General features: G+C 40.9%; 1 long non-coding RNA gene across 1 annotated transcript in view; it reads right to left on the minus strand.

The window, feature by feature from the left end:
* The window catches only part of LOC139766046 (uncharacterized), a 144,143-nt gene extending 125,274 nt beyond the window's left edge, over positions 1-18,869 (minus strand). Inside the window, exons 1-2 of the long non-coding RNA XR_011716775.1 lie at positions 18,646-18,869; positions 13,493-13,681 (exon numbers count right to left, since the gene is read on the minus strand). This is a non-coding gene — a long non-coding RNA (uncharacterized lncRNA). The remainder of the gene's footprint in view (positions 1-13,492; positions 13,682-18,645) is intronic.
* Between the last annotated feature and the right edge of the window lie 300 nt (positions 18,870-19,169).

The following is a 19,169-nucleotide window of genomic DNA, read 5'->3' on the forward strand; positions in this document are numbered from 1 at the left end:
CGCACTTTATTTACCTCCTTCCAAAACATCTTTTTATTCTCCCTGAAATTTAATGATACTCTCTCACCCCAACTCTCACTTGCACTCTTTTTCACCTCTTGCACCTTTCTCTTGACCTCCTGCCTCTTTCTTTTATACCTCTCCCACTCATTTGCATTTTTTCCCTGCAAAAATCGTCCAAATGCCTCTCTCTTCTCTTTCACTAATAATCTTACTTCTTCATCCCACCACTCACTACCTTTTCTAATCAACCCACCTCCCATGCTTCTCATGCCACAAGCATCTTTTGCGCAATCCATCACTGCTTCCCTAAATACATCCCATTCCTCCCCCACTCCCCTTACCTCCTTTGTTCTCACCTTTTTCCATTCTGTACTCAGTCTTTCCTGGTACTTCCTCACACAAGTCTCCTTCCCAAGCTCACTTACTCTCACCACTCTCCACCCCAACATTCTCTCTTCTTTTCTGAAAACCCCCACAAATCTTCACCTTCGCCTCCACAAGATAATGATCAGACATCCCTCCAGTTGCACCTCTCAGCACATTAACATCCAAAAGTCTCTCTTTCATGCGTCTATCAATTAACACATAATCTAATAACGCTCTCTCGCCATCTCTCGTACTTACATATGTATACTTATGTACATCTCGCTTTTTAAACCAGGTATTCCCAATCACCAGTCCTTTTTCAGCACATAAATCTACAAGCTCTTCACCATTTCCATTTACAACAGTGAACACTCCATGTATACCAATTATTCCCTCAACTACCACATTACTCACCCTTGCATTCAAATCACCCATCACTATAACCCGGTCTTGTGCATCAAAACCACTAACACACTCATTCAGCTGCTCCCAAAACACTTGCCTCTCATGATCTTTCTTCTCATGCCCAGGTGCATATGCACCAATAATCACCCATCTCTCTCCATCAACAGATGATATCAAGTATAATTCTTCTATCAGTTTGGACGGTGGAGCACAATAACATTGTGAAAAAAAATTAATTACACTAATAATATTAATAATAATAATAGGAAGAATAAAAATTGTATCATTAATTATCATGAAATAATTATAATAATAATAATAATAATAATATATTCTTTTTAAATTTGTGATCACCGTTTCCCATGTCAGCGAGTTAGTACCAGGAAACTGGTATACCACATTGATCCAATTCACTCTATTCCTTGCCCACCTTTCTCCCTCCTGCATGTTCAAGCCCCAATCACTCAAAATCTTTCTCACTCCATCTTTCCTCCTCCAATTTGGTCTCCCACTTCTCCTCGTTCCCTCCACCTCCGACACATATATCCTCTTTGTCAATCTTTCCTCACTCATTCTCTCCATGTGCCCAAACCATTTCAAAACACCCTCTTCTGCTCTCTCAACCACGCTCTTTTTATTTCCACCCATCTCTCTTACCCTTACATTACTTACTCAATCAAACCACCTCACACCACATACAGTCTTCAAACATCTCATTTCCAGCACATCCACCCTCCTGCGCACAACTCTATCCATAGCCCACGCCTCGCAACCATACAACATTCTTGGTACCACCATTCCTTCAAACGTAGCCATTTTTGCTTTCGGAGATAATGTTCACGACTTCCACAAATTCTTCAAGGCTCCCAGGATTTTCGCCCCCTCCCCCACCCTATGATTCACTTCCGCTTCCATGGTTCCATCCGCTGCCAGATCCACTCCCAGATATCTAAAACACTTTACTTCCTCCAGTTTTTCTCCATTCAAACTTACCTCCCAAATGACTTGACCCTCAACCCTACTGTACCTAATAACCTTGCTCTTATTCACATTTACTCTTAACTTTCTTCTTTCACACACTTTACCAAACTCAGTCACCAGCTTCTGCAGTTTCTCACATGAATCAGCCACCAGCGCTGTATCATCAGCGAACAACAAATGACTCACTTCCCAAGCTCTCTCATCCCCAACAGACTTCATACTTGCCCCTCTTTCCAAAACTCTTGCATTCACCTCCCTAACAACCCCATCCAAAAACAAATTAAACAACAATGGAGACATCACACACCCCTGCCGCAAACCTACATTCCCTGAGAAGCAATCACTTTCCTCTCTTCCTACACGTACACATGCCTTACATCCTCGATAAAAACTTTTCACTGCTTCTAACAACTTGCCTCCCACACCATATATTCTTAAAACCTTCCACAGAGCATCTCTATCAACTCTATCATATGCCTTCTCCAGATCCATAAATGCTACATACAAATCCATTTGCTTTTCTAAGTATTTCTCACATACATTCTTCAAAGCAAACACCTGATCCACACATCCTCTACCACTTCTGAAACCACACTGCTCTGCTCTGCTAATTTATTTATATATACATATATATATATATATATATATATATCTTATCCCTGGGGATAGGGGAGAAAGAATACTTCCCACGTATTCCCTGCGTGTCGCAGATGGCGACTAAAAGGGGAGGGAGCGGGTGGCTGGAAATCCTCCCCTCTCGGTTTCTTTTTAATTTTCCAAAAGAAGGAATAGAGAAGGGGGCCAGGTGAGGATATTCCCTCAAAGGCCCAGTCCTCTGTTACTAACGCTACCTTGCTAATGCGGGAAATGGGGAATAGCATGAAAGAAAGAAAGATGTATATATTTATTATACTTAATCATCATTTCCTGCATCAGCAAGGTAGCACTAGGAAACAAACAAAAAGAAAGGCCACATTCGTTCACACTCAGTCTCTAGCTGTCATGTGAAGGTGAGAGCGCAGGGAGGGGTAGCACCACTACTGAAGTAGGAGTTGTGAAAATGTGTGAAATCATAAAAGAGTGATCTCCAGACTGATTAAAATCTTCAAATGAGTCCTAAGAGATAAGCTGGCAGAATGTACGGAAGTAAACAATCTACATAACCCAGGACAACATGGTTTCAAGGTGGAAAGATCTTGCCTCTCTCAATTGTTTGACCACTATGATAGAATTGCTGAAAGCTCTGAAAAATGCAGAACATGCTAACATGATTTACATAGACCTTACAAAAGCATCTGAGAAATGTACATAACCAGGGTGTCACAGCACACAAAATGCTAAAGACAGGAATAATGAGAAAATCTGTCAGCTGGATATAAAACTTTTTAACTGATTTAACTAAGATAACAACAAATAGTTGCAAAATATATCATCTCTAGTACCTCTATGGTAAGAAGCTCATTACCCCAAGGAACTGTACTTGCACCCCTCCTATTCCTCATTCTTATATCTGACACTGACACAAACATAAGCCACTGTTTCATATCATACTTTGCAGATGATACAGGAATAAGTATGAAAATTACACCAATAGAAGGTGCAAAAAGGCTACAAAGATGCATAACCGAAATCTTTAACTGGGCAACTTAGAACAACATGCTTTTCAAAGGAGATAAGCTTCAACTCCTCTGGTATGGGAAATATGAAGAATATAAAAGACACAGAATATCAGACAAACACACACAGTGCCATAAACCAGCTGAATAATGTTAAAGACCTCAGAGTAATAATGTCTAACGACCTAACCTTCAATGAATACAACAAAATAACAGCTGCCTCATGCAGAAGGATGGTAAGCTGGATCCTGAAGACCTTCAAGATGAAAAAACACCAACGTTGATATTACTTAATGCACTTATTCTTTCACGAACTGAATATTGTCGTTCTAACATCACCCTATAAGGAAAGCAAGATTGTGGAATTAGAAAACTGTTCATAGTCCATATTAATGAGGTAAAGGGTTCAGAAATGGTTCATAGCCCATATCAGTAAGGTAATGGACCTAAATCACTGGGAATGGTTGAGCCTCTAAGGCTAAACTCCCATGAGTGCTGATGAGAGAAATATATCACCATCTATACCAGGAAATTTTTTGAAGGTATGGTTCCCAATTTACATTTGGAAATAACATCCCATTGGCCCATGAGGCACTGAAGACTTTGTAAAATACTACCTCTGAAATACAAAGGTGAAATATGCAAAAAAAGAGAACTCCTTGAACATCCAGAGCCCAAGACGCTACCACCTTGCCGGTTGACATCAGAAACAGACTCTTTAACACCTTGCCAGTTGACATCAGAAACAGAGTGGAATGTACAACAGAGAATTTTAAGAGTGCCCTGGCCATGTGCCTATAAAGTGTACCAGACCAGCCAGGCTGTGGGGGCTATGTAGGCCTAAGTGTTGTGGCTTCCAACAGTTTGGTTGACCAATGACCAAATCCAACACTGGGAATGAAGACCATTGAAGACTTTCAGGTATGCATTAGGTTAAAAATAAAAGTGGTTAAGAGAGTTGGGTGATCATTAGCGTTTATTATGCACCTGGCCTCGAGAAGAATGATGATAAGAGGCAAGTATTCTGGAAGAAGGTGAGTGAGTGTATCGCAGTTTTGATGCAAGAGACAGAGTATTAGTGAAAGGAAATTTAAATGAACAAGTAAGTAATGGGGCAGATGAGGGTATAATTGGGGGTATGGGGTATTCAGTAAGGTAAACAATTTATGAACTACTTTTGGAGTTGTGAGCTGAAAAAGGATTGGAAACTGGTGATACCCCATGAAAAAATGGACATACATAAGTGAACATGGTAAGTAGGAAAGATGGTGAGGAGGTATTACTGGATTATGTACTAATGGATAGGAGTGTAAAAGTTAGACTCTTGGATGTGAATGTGACCAGGTAATGATCGTACATATCAATGTATGATCATTACCTGGTAAAGATTTGCAAAGGATTTCAGAACAGAGGCAATGTAATGGGTGAGAAGAGGCTGGTGAAAGTAAGTGAGCTTAGAAAAATGTTTTGGAGGGAGGTTAATAATGAGAAAAACAAAAGAACAAATGGGAACACTGGTAAAAGAGGAAAATGGGGAGCTGGTAACAGGCAGTGATGAGGTGAAGAGATGGAGTGAGTACTTTAAAAGATTGCTGAATGTGTTGACAAGCTGGCAGATGTAGGGTCTTTAGGTCGGGAAGGTAGGGGAAGGGAGAGAGTCATGCTAAGTGGTTCTGTGAAGAGAGAAGAGATGAAGAAAGCCTTGTGTAAGATGAAATGTGGCCAGAGTGAATGGTATTGCAGTTGAATTTCTTAAGAAAGTAGGTGACTGTGATGTTGATTGGTACATTAGTATTTTTTAATGAATGTCTGGATCACAGTGGGATGCCTAGGAATTGGCTGAATGCATTTTTAGAGCCACTGTGTAAAAAGGCAAGGGAGAAAAAGGTGTGCGTTTGAATCGCACCTATATAAGTTAGTTTAACGTAACTGGTAAGGGGTTGTATGGAAGAGCAGTGATTGTGAGGAAGGTGGCAAGCACACAATATCAGACTGTGTGGTTTCAATAGTGGTAATTACCCACTTGTAAGCAATACATATTTGTCACGTATGGGGAGGGAGTTTACTCTCGTGGGGCCCTATCTTTCTTGAACACTCTCTACTAGGATACAATCTCTTGAATTTATGCATGCTATTTATATTAACCATGTCCTCAGTCAAACTGTTCCATTCATGAGACTCATGCTATAAAATTATTCCTGTACATCCTTATTTATTAAATTTCTTACTCAATTTCATGTCATGTCCTCTATCCTTACATCTTTCAAAGTACTGTCAGCTGTCCCACTTCATCGATCTCTTTAAGAAGAAGAAGAAAAAAAAAAAAAGAGTTGTGAGCAAGTAACTCACCAATCTTTCCTCTTCTAGGATGGGTAAATTCAAAACCTCCAGCCTTTCCCTCTACCTCAGCTATCTTCGTGTTCATACTATCTCTGTTGCTCTCCTGTGGACCTTCTCTTTGTTCTTTGTGCTTCTTTAGGTGTGGTGACCAAACCTGAGATGCATATTCTAGTTTTAGCCTTAAATATGACATGAACAGCCTGCTAAGTAATTCTTTATCCATATACTTGAAAGCTGTTCTGATATTTGCCAGCAGACAGTTTGTTTCAGCTTTATTCCTGCTAAGTAATAATTATATTGCTTCTGTCTTTCACTTCATCCCATCCTAATTACTTCACATTAGCTAGGGTTGAATTTCATCAACCACATTTCAGACCCACTTTAGTCTGTTTGGGTCCCCTCGTAAGCTGATGCAATCTCCTTACTTTTTATGTCCAAGTCTTTTGTATCATCTTCAAGCACATTCAGGTATGATTTCATACCTTCAAGCAAGTCAGTAATATAGATCAAGAGGAACGTTCCCAGAAATGAGCCTTGTGGCACTCCGCTGCTCTTATCAACCCATTAGGAAAAGGCTCTTCTCACATGCATCCTTTGTTCCCTTCCACTGAGATAATCTATCCAGTGAAGGAAATTCCCCCCTATTCCTGCATTATGATCCATCTTCATAATCAGCTTCCTATGTGGTACAGTGTCAGATGTCTTCTGGCAGTCCAGATACAGACAGTTCATCCAACCTTCCCTTCTGTCCAGGACTAAGTTTGATTTCTCGTTAAACTCTAAAAGATTAGCTATATATGACCTCCTTTCCCTAAAACCATGCTGTGTCTCACTTGAAATTTTTCCTCCACAGAAATCTTCCATATTTGCTTTCCAATAATCTTTCTAGAACTTTACACACCACACATTCCTGGTCTCCTTTCTTATACACAGATACATTTGCCCTTTTCCATTCCCTTGGCTCTATGCCTCTCTCTACAGACATCTTGAATGGTAATTCAAGTGGTGTATCAAGCGTATTTACACATGAAATTTCATAAGGACCTTGTATGAGTCTATGGGTCAAGTCCTTTTAGTATTGTTGGTGTCTTTTCTAGATCTCTTGATGATTTCCAAAGCCTCCTCCCTATTTCATCTCTGGTGTTGGGGTTATAGCATTTTTCAATGTGAAAACACTTTTGAACTTGCAATTCAGTTCCTCAAATATCCTTACAAAATCCTCTACAGTATTTTCCTCTGAATCCCTTAGCTAGCTAGATTAGCTGCCCCTTAATTGACAACAAGCTCCTGATGAATTTATGGAATTGTTTTGGATTTTCAGCTGCCATGTCCACAACATTCTTTTCAAAGTTTCTTTGTTCCTTTTTTCTTATCCTGCTATACTCAATCTGTGATGTCTTGGACCTTATGAATGCTAGATGACTAGAGTGCCAGTTATATCTCTGCCACTGCACTTCTCGAAGCTCCTTTGCCTTATGACTTTTATTAAACCATTTCTCCCCCTTTCTTACCATCCCCTCAGTTATTTGAGGCTTGAGGTACCCATGCCTCTACTTCTTCGTTGTACTTAACCTACGTTACCCTAGATATTATGAGGTTTGTGTAGTTTCCATGATTATATCATCTTTTTTCCCATCTCATCCCTGCTCTTTTAATGCCCTCTTTTACCACATATTCAAACTCTTCCAACCAGTGTATCATATAAAATATTCTCAATATCCATGCTAGTATAGGTGAAGATAAGGCTCAGTAATGATAGTGTATCAACCCTTCTCATGCTAGTGTGCTCTGTGGCTGCTGGTACAAGAAATTTTCATGTATACACTCTAAAAACTTTGTCTCCAAGACTCCCTATCACATTGAAAGTCCAAATTCCCCCAGTCTATCTCTTTCTAATCAAAATCCCCCATTGTTAGTGCTTTACCATCTCTAAGAAGAGAGTGTTTCACTTATTAAAGGCTTTGAAGAATGTCTGTGTGAAGCACTTAGATAAAACGAAGGACTTTCATGTAGCATATTGTGACATTTAAGCATCTAGACAAAGTATATGACAGGGTTGATGGACATACCTAGAGGAAGGTGTTGTGAATATATGGTGTGGAAGGAAAGCTATTAGAAGCAGAGAAGTTTTATCATGAGAGTAAGGCATGTGTACATGCAAGAAGGTAAAGAGAAGAGTACTCCACCTCTGTAGTGTAGCAATTACTGTTGCTGACCACTACACTTTCATGGAGCACCTGGAACAGAGCACATGGGTTTGAATTCTGGTGGCAGCAGTTGGTCCACAGTCAACTCAGTTCATCCTCCCCTTAAGGATGGTTGATAAACTAGATACTTGGTTTAGGCTATGTCATACATATCTATATAGTGTTACGGATATGGCCTTGTTATGGCATTCTGTTGTTCATGCCGTCTCAACTAAAATGAAAATAAAAAATGGTTCCAGGTAAAGGTGGGTCTGCAGTAGGGGTGTCTGATGTCATCATGGCTGTTTGTTTTTGGATGGGGTGCTTAGGGAGGTAAACACAAGAGTGTTAAAGATAGGGATAGGTATGCAGTCTGAAGTGAGTGAGGGTTTCAGGACCTGGGAAGTGAGGCAGTAGTTATTTGCTGGTGACAGCACTAGTAGAAAATTTGAGAAAGAAACTCCAAAAGTCTACTGATAACTGCTCATCACAAGTCTCATTCAACAGCATGGGGTTAGAAACAATTTATATCAAGATTTGGAAGTTCTGTGATGACGGTGAAACAAACAAGGGCATAGACTACACAGAGCAAGGTTAGGAGAGCTTGATAAAAAGGAATATGAGTGGTTCAAGCATCACATAAGTTAACAGGCTCCCATTTCTGGCTCCTTTTGCATGAAAAGGCCAGATAATTTCCCTGTTCAAAAGTATGTAACCTTTAGGTATCCACACACTCCTTGGTCCTCATTTGTTTGGGAGTTTTGAGTTTTAACTTTAATAATAACTATAAATATAATCATTCTTTGTTATACACAACTGCTTCTCCCATCTCAGCAAGGTAACATTTAAAGCAAAAAAAATAAAAAATTATTTGCACATATGCAATCTCTAGCTTCCATGTAAAATGCACCAAAATTAAAGCCTACCATCCCCAAAAAAGCCCTATTGACTACTCCATGATTTAATTTAATCATAACATATACCCTGGTTTAGCTTGACATGGCTCACATGCCCATTGCCCTATAGATATTACAACAATCTCATTCATTCAATCCTAAGTATTGCACTTGGAGAGGCAAAATTAGCTAATAAAGATGGTCCAGAGGAGGGCAACAAAATGATACCAGAATTAGAAAAGCTGACTTACAGGGAAAGGCTAGAGGCTTTATATTTGCCCAACTTGAAGAAAGAAGAGAGAGGGGTGACCTGATCACAACTTTGAATCTTTTAAAGCAGACTGATATAGACAAAGAATAGTTCTTCCTTGGTTTAGCAGTTAACGTTAATGGGCCGCCCAGGTTCAAGCACATGGGTTCGAATCCTGATTGCGGCTGTCAGTCCACACTCAACCCAGCTGTTCATCCATCCCTAGAGGTTGGTCGATGAAATGGGTACCTGGCTCAGGTTAGGGTATACCAATATATAGTATTAATGGGATGGCAATGATTTAGGCCTCAGTTGCCTGTGCTGTCTCAGGTAACAGAGAGAGAGAGAGAGAGAGAGAGAGAGAGAGAGAGAGAGAGAGAGAGAGAGAATGTAGCAATAGAGCAACCAAAGGACATACAATGAAATAAAGAAACTCGTTAAAAAAATCAAAATCATAGTATATGAGTATGGATGAATGGAATTAGACGACTGAGTACAAAGTTACCACAGACAGCATAAATCTAATTACTCGTACGAGAGCAGAGATGTTCTGGAGATGGGGCCCCATATGTGTAGGTAATCATAACTATCAAACTCTTCAATGTTCAAGCCCCAACACTCGAAAGCTTCTTTCATTTCGTCATTCCGTTATCTTCATCTTCCCCTTCTGCTTCCTCCCTCACCTTCTGACCCATGGATCAGTCATTCTTCGCTCATCCTCTTTATATGTACAAACCATCACACCCAAGTCAGCTCTCACAATCTTACTTCACTTACTATCACACATATCTCTTGCACTTATTTCTAACACAGTCAACATGTCAAGCACCATACACTGTCCTCTGGCATTTTATTTCTAACATATCCAACCTCTTCCATTCTTTTGCATTCTGGGTCCAAGACTTGCATTCACAAAACCTTCTTGGATGAATATAAGTTGGATGACTATAAGTTCAAACATAAACATCTTTACAAGTTGCTGAACTCTTTTTTCACACACTCCCCAATGCACCTAAGACCTTAACTCTCTTTCCTACCCTATGACTCACTTTTGCCCCAGTGATTCCATCCACGGCCACGTTCATTCCCAGGTACTTAGAGCAGTCCACATTATCCACGTCTTCCCCTCTCAAAGTTACTCACGAACCATGCAAATGTATTCCCCTGCTGCACATCATTAGCTTAATTTTGTTAACAGCCAATCTCCCCTTTCTTCTTCCTACACTCACAATTATAACAAATGAATACATGCATACAATAAAGCCCCACACACTGAATCTCATTGTTTACCATGATCGCTTAATATGTTCTGATTTGGCCCAATGACAGCTTATTGCCCCCTGCATACAATAGAGATTCAATCCACTGACATTACCAGAAAGCACCTGGCTGTGGTTAAGCCAAGAGTGAAAAGTCACCTTGGGCAAGGGTGTATCATTAGAGTAAATATTTTTCAAAAAACTTACTGTAAGGAGTCCATCATTTCCTCCTGATAAATGTAGCACAGCCCTGAAGATGCATGAACCCCTGAAGAGGTCCTGAGAGTTATCTAATAATACTAATAATAATAATGATAATAATAATAATAACAATAATAAATAATAACAATAATGATAATAATAAAATAATAACAATAATAATGATAAAAATAAAGTAATAAAGAATAATCTCGTTCATTCAGTCCAGATACAATTTTCTCCCTCAAGAAAATTCAGATACTTATAATCCTTGTTTTTTTTTTTAATTTTCTTTCCGTTATTACTTCCCTAAACGCTCATCATTGTTATTTTCATCTGTCCTCGTGTTCTTATTATATGAATAATTTCCTAAAATATTTTCTTATTCCCCTTGAAGTTCATCAAAACCCCGACTGTCCCATTTTTTTCAGCTCTCATACACTCCTTTTGACCTATTGTTTTTTCTTGTACATCTACCTACCCCGCTGCTTCCCTACTGATACCATCACACACATCACTTTTCTCTTTAAATAGACTGTTTGATTCCTCATTCTGCCGCTAGATATCTTTTCTTAATGTTCCCACCTCACTCTTTCTACATGCCTCAAATTCACCCACATATTCCAAAAAAACTGCGTTCCTAAATACCCTCCCAATCCTTCCTCATTCCTGTCACATACACTTGCACATTATCATCAGTCCTCACTATCTCGGTATCTCTAAACCCTAAGCTTGTTCTTCCAGGAAAGCTCACTCACCTTAACCACTTCTTTTAAGTGGGGATAGAGAAGACGTGACCCGCAAGTTTATTCCAGGGCAAACCCTCCGGACTAGTGTGGTTACTTAAATCACAAACACGTCCGTCGTTCTCTATAGAACGTACCACTAATGTGTTCTGCCGACAGAGTGCATCACGCTCGTTTGAAACAGAAGACAGACTAGCATAATGCATTACCTTATCAAATGCAGGGGTTGTGCGGCATATTGTGATTCATAAATATAATTCAGCGTGTTCTGCTTAGGTTAGTTGGAGTGGTATATCTGAGAGAGGTTCAGGAAACACTTTAAACAACATCGCTCTATTGAATAGGATATACGAAGTGAGATAACAGAGGGCAATAGATACTGGAGGTGCAGGATTACAGGGGAAAAGGAGAGGTCGGTTGTGCCAGGTTGAGAAATACGAGGCAGGCTTGGCAGGGGTTCTGTGATGCTGGTGATGGAAGGCGTCAGATGAAGCTTGGACCACATGGGAGGAGTGCGTGGCTTCCGAGTCAACGTGGAGCTCCTGCTGGAGGTAGGTGTGGCCAGTATCGCGCCTCCTGGAGTGTGCGGCGGCTACCGAATAGTGATAGGGAAGCAGGATACTCTTGGAGTGTGGGGCGACTGCCGGTAAGTGCTTGGGATGCAGGAGTACCGCGGGCGTGGCTGTATGTCCCGTGTTACAAATGCTGCTTGAAACGGGCGGAGGCGATGTCCCATGGGGCTTCTTGCCAAGGTGGACGTCGGAGATGAGGCACCACAACTGAACCTACCAGGAAGATGCAACATCAGGAGTCACGTTAGGACATCTATTGACGGAGACGCCCTAAGGGCGGCTTGAGTCTGAAGTCACATCGTCAGGACTTCAGGCACTGGAGTGATACACTCGCTGTCTAGTGGGGAATCGAATGCCTGACTGGCTTGCTATTTTTTTTTTTTTTTGGTCCGACATGGGCCTTTGCCTGTTGGCGGCCCGTTCCCTGGTTTCTATGCATGGTCTTCTGAGATGCAGGCAACTTCTTACGGAGATGGTACTGGGCGCGCTCGTTTCATGTGGGAGATGGCTATTCACCTATGGTCCTGAGCAGGTGTTCCATATGGTTCTTTTGAGTCTTTTGAAGAAGGGAGGCCACTGGTAGTACATGGTCTTCCTCACTGAAGTCAGGAACTCTTGTGCAGAGACTTTGTGTCACAACACAGTCCAGCATGTGTTCCAGTGGGTGCATTGCCGGCTCCTTACAGTAGACGCAATGGTGACGCCGGCTTGCTGCTGTGATACCCGGGTTAGATATTTAAGAGGCTGTGAGATCAGGTCTGTGAGGGGTATCTATTCCGAAAGGGAATTAGAGACGTCGAAGCCAAATGTCGCAAGCTTCTGAAACCGTGCTGGTGGAACTTGAGGTTAAGTCGGCCGACATCGAGCGTAGGTGTAAAGGGATTTAATGCTGTAGGTGCACCTGCGTAGGATGGGTTACCAAACATATTCTTCCGAGGATTATAAGGTCAGCTGAGGTTACAGGCTGTCACCCAGCAACGTCATTAGGTGACCCTTAGTCACCACAGTAATAACCATCTAATCAAGACTCAGATATCCTAGCGGCCGTCGACCATCAGCTTACGTCAGTGGTAGTTGCGTCTGGGTGATGCGTGTGTTGGGGTGGGGAAGACAGACCTTACGCACACCTACCATATGGTTTGTTCTCGGCCCCACATCGCTAGAGAGCGACGAAGAGGAAGCGGGTGGGTCACGGGCGGTAAATCAATTCTTTGTTACCGCTGACTCATTTTCCCCAACATTTTAGTATTCATGCTTCAGTCATGTGATCTTAGCATTTTCTTAGCAAACTGCCCTTGATCTTGGGGTTTTCGAAGCATTTATTACCTTTGATAAACGATATATAGTGATAAAAAAAAGGCCTAGAAATTACACTGTTTGGTTTGTACTTTATAGTATCCTTGCATACAGCCATGTATAACTAATCACTTTCGTTACTGTGTACACTCACGTTTATGAAGATGGACGTCTCCCAGAACGAACATCCGGCATTGGATATAGCGCCCTTCTCCTACCCCGTTAATGTAAACATTTCTTAGGCTTGGGCAATGAATTAGTTTTCCCTTTCTGGTTGGACACATGTTGGAACAATAACATATGCTGAATTTCTAAACGACCCCAATTTGAGCTAAAATGAGCAGAATTTGCGAAGTTTACGGCGCATTAACAACTCACCTGTAGGGGGCAGTGAACTATGGCGGTCCAGTCCAGGACCTGTGAGTTTGAATGGCTTCCCCGTCCTCCTCCCGCTCCTATCTTCAGTTTGCGCGTTAGACCTTTTGCAAAATTGGTGTAGGATTATGACTGCTGTACCATATCAACAATGGGTGCATCTGGGAACTCTGGACCTGGCGGGTGGTACACCTGTAAGAAAAAAATCAGATATGGTACCAACAGGTATTCAACCTGGAATGGATGAGACATCTGAAGGATTGGGTGAAAGCGGATGCGATTGATAAGTATTTGACACACAGATGTCTCTGTGTGTCAAGTACTTGTAGTGATGGTATGGCTATTATGATGAAAGGAAGTGTAAATACACAATTAAAGGATTTTATTTTATGGTTCATTCTGGGATCATTTTTTTTTCAGGACAGTTTTGGGAATTATCATTTGTTGGAGTGGTAACACTGGTAAGGTCACGGGGGGTGGTAACACTGTTAAGGCCACGGGGGGTGGTAACACTGGTAAGGTCACAAGGGTGGTGCTGTGGCTACTGCTGTGTCGGCCTCAGGAAGCGGCGGTTCTTTGAAACACTTTACCGATGGGGAACTTTTTATCCATGTGAGCTGACACGGCACGGGCAACTGTGGCCCCAACCACGGCCATATCATCAACGAAATCATTCTTCGGGGTGAGGTGGAAGCGGAGGGTGTATACCGCTATAGCTATTCACGTGGTGGAGTTTGCTAGCTGGTTCACGAGACATATGAATGACCTGAGAGGTCTGGGATGTTGGCAGGGGGTGGGGAAATCAACGCCAACCTCTCTGTCGCTGACTTGCCGGTGGCACCTGCCTCTCCAATCCCCTGTGGACCCACCCAACTCGTTCCTTCTCTTCAGAGGGAGCCTGGCTCTCGTGAGGGGCCCGGGTGGGATAACAAGCCCAACCTTCCCTAGGCCCAATGCTTAGCTCCCTCACCAACGGCGGTGGGCCGCCCTAAAGCACAGAGCCAGCACCTCCTGAATTGTAGGGAGGTTTCATCTCAAACAACAGTCTACCTTCTCTTTGCTGCCGTGGATGACCGGGCGTGGCAATTGGTTGTGGGGATCACAATTCCCTGATGTCGGGGATACGGGTTAACAGCACGGGTTGGTGAGGTGGGCAGATACCAGGGTTGGTCACGGTGGATCATTGACAGTCACTGACGCTTGGGGCAGGAGGCTGCACGGGCAATGCAGGTTGGCAGAGCGTACAGATAGATGGGCAGTTAAGTTCGGCGTCTTGCAGGGAGCTAGAGACTGTTTTACAATACCTTGTGTCAGTCAGTTTTCTTACACCAAACCTAACTCTTCTCACAGCACCGTGTCAGAATGGTCAAGCAACGACGCTAGTCAATTCGTGATACATAAGATCATTCACATACAAACAAGATACACAAGTGAGACTGAGTAAATAACAAATGTTGCCTCTACTGCGCTACTTACAGTAGCAAGGAAATGATGGACTTCCGTAGAGTGAATTGTTTGACGTGACTGTATTCTTCTCTCTTGTCAACAGACGATGGCTTTACTGTGACCCTGCTGAATTAAAAAACTTTCAGTTGTACACCGAGCCACTCACTATGAGTGCCATAATAGTTGCCATCTGAGTATTACAATGTCATAATACCGGACGCCATTCTCAAAATGATGACAGATCATGGTACTTTAACACATAGCATCCACTAAAACACAAGTATGCTTCTCAATGCAATTACACGAAGCATATAAAACACTGAAGGGTATAGCAATGTCGAGGAAGTCAAAGCATTGCTTAAGAAGAAGATATGCACGGGACGGCTAAGGCCCTGGGACCCGCTGGCTCATTCATACCTTGCAAACCTTGAGGAAATCAATGTTGTCAGAGAAGCAACACCGTCTTAAACGCCCTTAGAAATGTCAACAAAGTTTGCCAGTATTCTTTAACGTGTGTGTGTGTGTGTGTGTGTGTGTGTGTGAAGATTCGCCAAGACCAAGCTTGGCATGGGGGGGCTCTTGTCAATGACAGCACGTTCTCAGGTGAGCCATTGCTGACACACGTCGAGGTGTGTGTCTTGGTTTTCCATTCCTGGCACAGAGGGCAGCCCATGAGCAACTGTGTATTTTCTCCCCAGGATGTAGGTTGTATGTGATGAATTGCTTCACCCAAATTAAGATAAATTCATTATCTAACACGGGTTTTCTTCTCCACGCAGAACAAACGGTGAGGAAATACCCAACTTTATTTCATCTCCACCTATACCAATATTCTCGTCATCAGTAACGTCGAGAAAACATTTCATAGCAGAATGATAATAATGATGATAATAATAACAATAATAATAATAATAATAATAATAATAATAATAATAATAATAATAATAATAATAATAATAATGATAATAATAATAATAATAATAATAATAATAATAATAATAATATCATTATCATTATCATTATTATTGTAACAATAATGAAAAGTATAATAATTTACGTCACCGCAACAGAATGACAGTACAATTCGATTTGTTTTGACCAGTAGGAGCTGATGCAAAGAGTATGAATAAATATATTTCGACTCTCTAGCTATATCAATAACCTTAGAAAGAACTGTTAGAAGCGATGATACCCATTCACACTCCAGCTTGATTATGATCTGCCATCTTGGATGCCATTTTGAGTTATATTAGCTTAAAAATAAGGTCAATAAGATCTTTTTATTTCAATTTTGGTACAAAATCACTTCATACTCTCTGAAAGACTATCATTCAACACTTCAGCCTTCATCCGATTCATTCTAGATTTTGAAAGCGCGATCATTGATATTTACCTCACCCTCCACTGATAAGTTCTCTTTCCATATTCCACGACCTTTCTTTGTCAGTGTGGTATATTTTCCGCTCCATTTTTGCCCACAACCGAGGTGGGCCCAGAGGGAACTTGCCCCCCCCCCCTCCACTCTTTTCTATTATCTAGTGAGCTTATGGTATTAGGACAGTGTAATCTATATGGACAGAACATCAACACCGCTCTTAATAAGGGGAGACATGCCTTTTCTTTTTGTTTTCTTTTAGTCTCTGTGTATTGTTTTCTTTCCATTCTTTTCTCATATGTATTATGGATATCGTGTCTGCATGTTCAAACAGAATGATTACTGTTACCATGCAAACTACATGGAAAGTTCAGTTTACCTGAATAGGATAACTCCTAACTTAAAATTACAATGAAAAACAAAAACACATGGTACAATAAGGACAAGCAAATGGTAAGCAAGAAAATGAGATATACAGAGGTTTTTAAGTCACACTTATTGCTGTAAACGATTTTTTTTTTTTTTTACAGATGATTTTAACATGTCTTATTCCCAGTACAGGTGACCCATGTGCAACGCCATCCAACAAGAGTGGACTAGCAAGCTGCTGCTTCACAATTTCCAGAGAATTGCGAATACAGCCACCGAAATAAGATGCTTCAGTGATTTGTATACATAACTGTTCCGTTTCACCATATTTTCTTTTGCTTCAAATATATTCGCGTTTATTAGTCAATGTAACTTTTTAAAAAAAAAAAAATATGAAAATCGGTATGAAGCGTGTCTTCAAAGGAATGTATTTTTCCATTATATCACCTTAAGGTTTAGCCACCCTTGAATATCGTTTGTTTATATATCAATTGGTAATCATAACGCATTATTATTATCATTATTCATTTCATGGTAGGTTGTGGTATATTTGGCTTTAGGCATACCAGCTGTAAGGGTATTTATAGCCGACAACGCCATTTAGGTGTGACCACTCGAAAACGCTGGAATACTTTCTCCAGGTGGTCAATAAAATGCTAACGCCATAAACGCTCTTATCGTAATATCATTTTGTATTCTTTCATGTACGACTTATTCATTAGGAAGAATACCTCTGCAGTGTAAGGGACCATTCTTATTATTTTGTTAGGGTATACCCTCCCATATATCTTTATGGGTTATATTTTCTTTGGTTCCTTTGGGTCTGACCGCTTGCTTTCTCTATTGAGTTATGTTGGATATTCTTTAATTATCTGTACTTCGGAAGGATGAACAACTTTTAAACATTTACTGTGATTAACAGAAAGCAACTCTCCTACTTTTGATTATATGAAATCGAGCTTTCCTAACTTAATTCATTAGATAATTATATATTGTTTTAAAGGACCACACTGGATATAATATTTGTTTATATCATTTGCCATCCACAATTGAATAACTTAATATGTTCTTTGTCTATGTAATATGACAAAAAATCACAATATGCATCATGAATCTTATATATATATATATATATATATATATATATATATATATATATATATATATATATATATATATATATATATCGGCCAAAAAAATGCAAATTTATTACTCTGTCTTATCTGATGATTTTGAGATTTTCCACTTATCAAGTGGACACATCCACATACTTTCAATAAACCTCATCATGTAACGTGTCTTAGGATTAAAAGCAGAAAAAAATAACATGGTTTATATACCCCATTCCTTTGAACCTGACAGCTATTCTATGGAAATGTCAATATGTATGAAATAAGCATAATAACGCGGGAAAACCATATATTACATTCATGATTCCAATTCCAGTCATGTCTACCCAGAGTTTCTAAGTGACAGAGTAATACACACACACACACACACACATATGTATGGATAGATAGATAAATAGATAGATAGATAGATAGAAAGACAGATCATCCTACCCATTAGTTTTCATTCTGCTTCTACTTTGACAGCGGGTGAAGTGCATACAACCTCTCAGCTTACTGGCATGTGTTAGTGAAGTGGAAGACACGAGACGTAGATTTCATTAAAGCAGTCAAGACAAAACTTACCAAGGATGTAGGATCAAAGAGAACTACAGAGTAAAGAGAATGTAGAGAGGATGAGCCCGATTGCCCTTCTGAAAGTGTCAGATCCACTAGTGGCCGGTGCCTCGAGTCGTACATGAAAAGTATAAACAAACATTCACAACACACAATCCTTCCGTGATGATAATGAAGACACAACCAGGATGGTGCATGATTGAGACTTGCACCTTGTTCTGATCTCTTTAATTAGCAACACACACACACACACACACATAAAGCTAAAGTCAATTTCTTACTTGAGGAATGATTGTCGTCAACAGTTCTGTAGCTCATCCGTCTCAAACTTCCCAGCAGTACGTGACTCCATCCCTCTTGCCTTTGCTTTCACTTGTCCGAACCTGCGGCGTTCTTATGGTGGATGCAGCGCTGACGGAGTGCTGCAGGAATTTGTGGTTGGAGGAGCACAACGTAAGATCCCAGCCGCATAAACAAGCTACCCGTGGCTGGGCGGGCTGAACCCCGCACCACCTGACACCTCAAGTTCGAGGAGTACTTCGAAGCAACGAGTCGGTTTGGTTCGAGATGCCAGTGGTAAGCGCTCCACACTGTCCTCTGTATAGTGGCGGTGTTCCCTACAGCCCTCGCAGTGGTGTGTTGCTACCATTTTGGATGAAGACTAAACTGAAGGTCGAGTCAGTATGCAGTAGACGAAACCGTGGGTCAAGTCTGTGGTAGACGAAACCGTGGGTCAAGTCTGTGATAGACGAAACCGTGGATCGAGTCCGTAGTTAACGAAACCGCGGGTCAAGTCTAGACGGAT

The sequence above is a fragment of the Panulirus ornatus genome, chromosome 56 (assembly GCF_036320965.1).
Source record: "Panulirus ornatus isolate Po-2019 chromosome 56, ASM3632096v1, whole genome shotgun sequence".
Classification (NCBI taxonomy): Eukaryota; Metazoa; Arthropoda; class Malacostraca; order Decapoda; family Palinuridae; genus Panulirus; species Panulirus ornatus.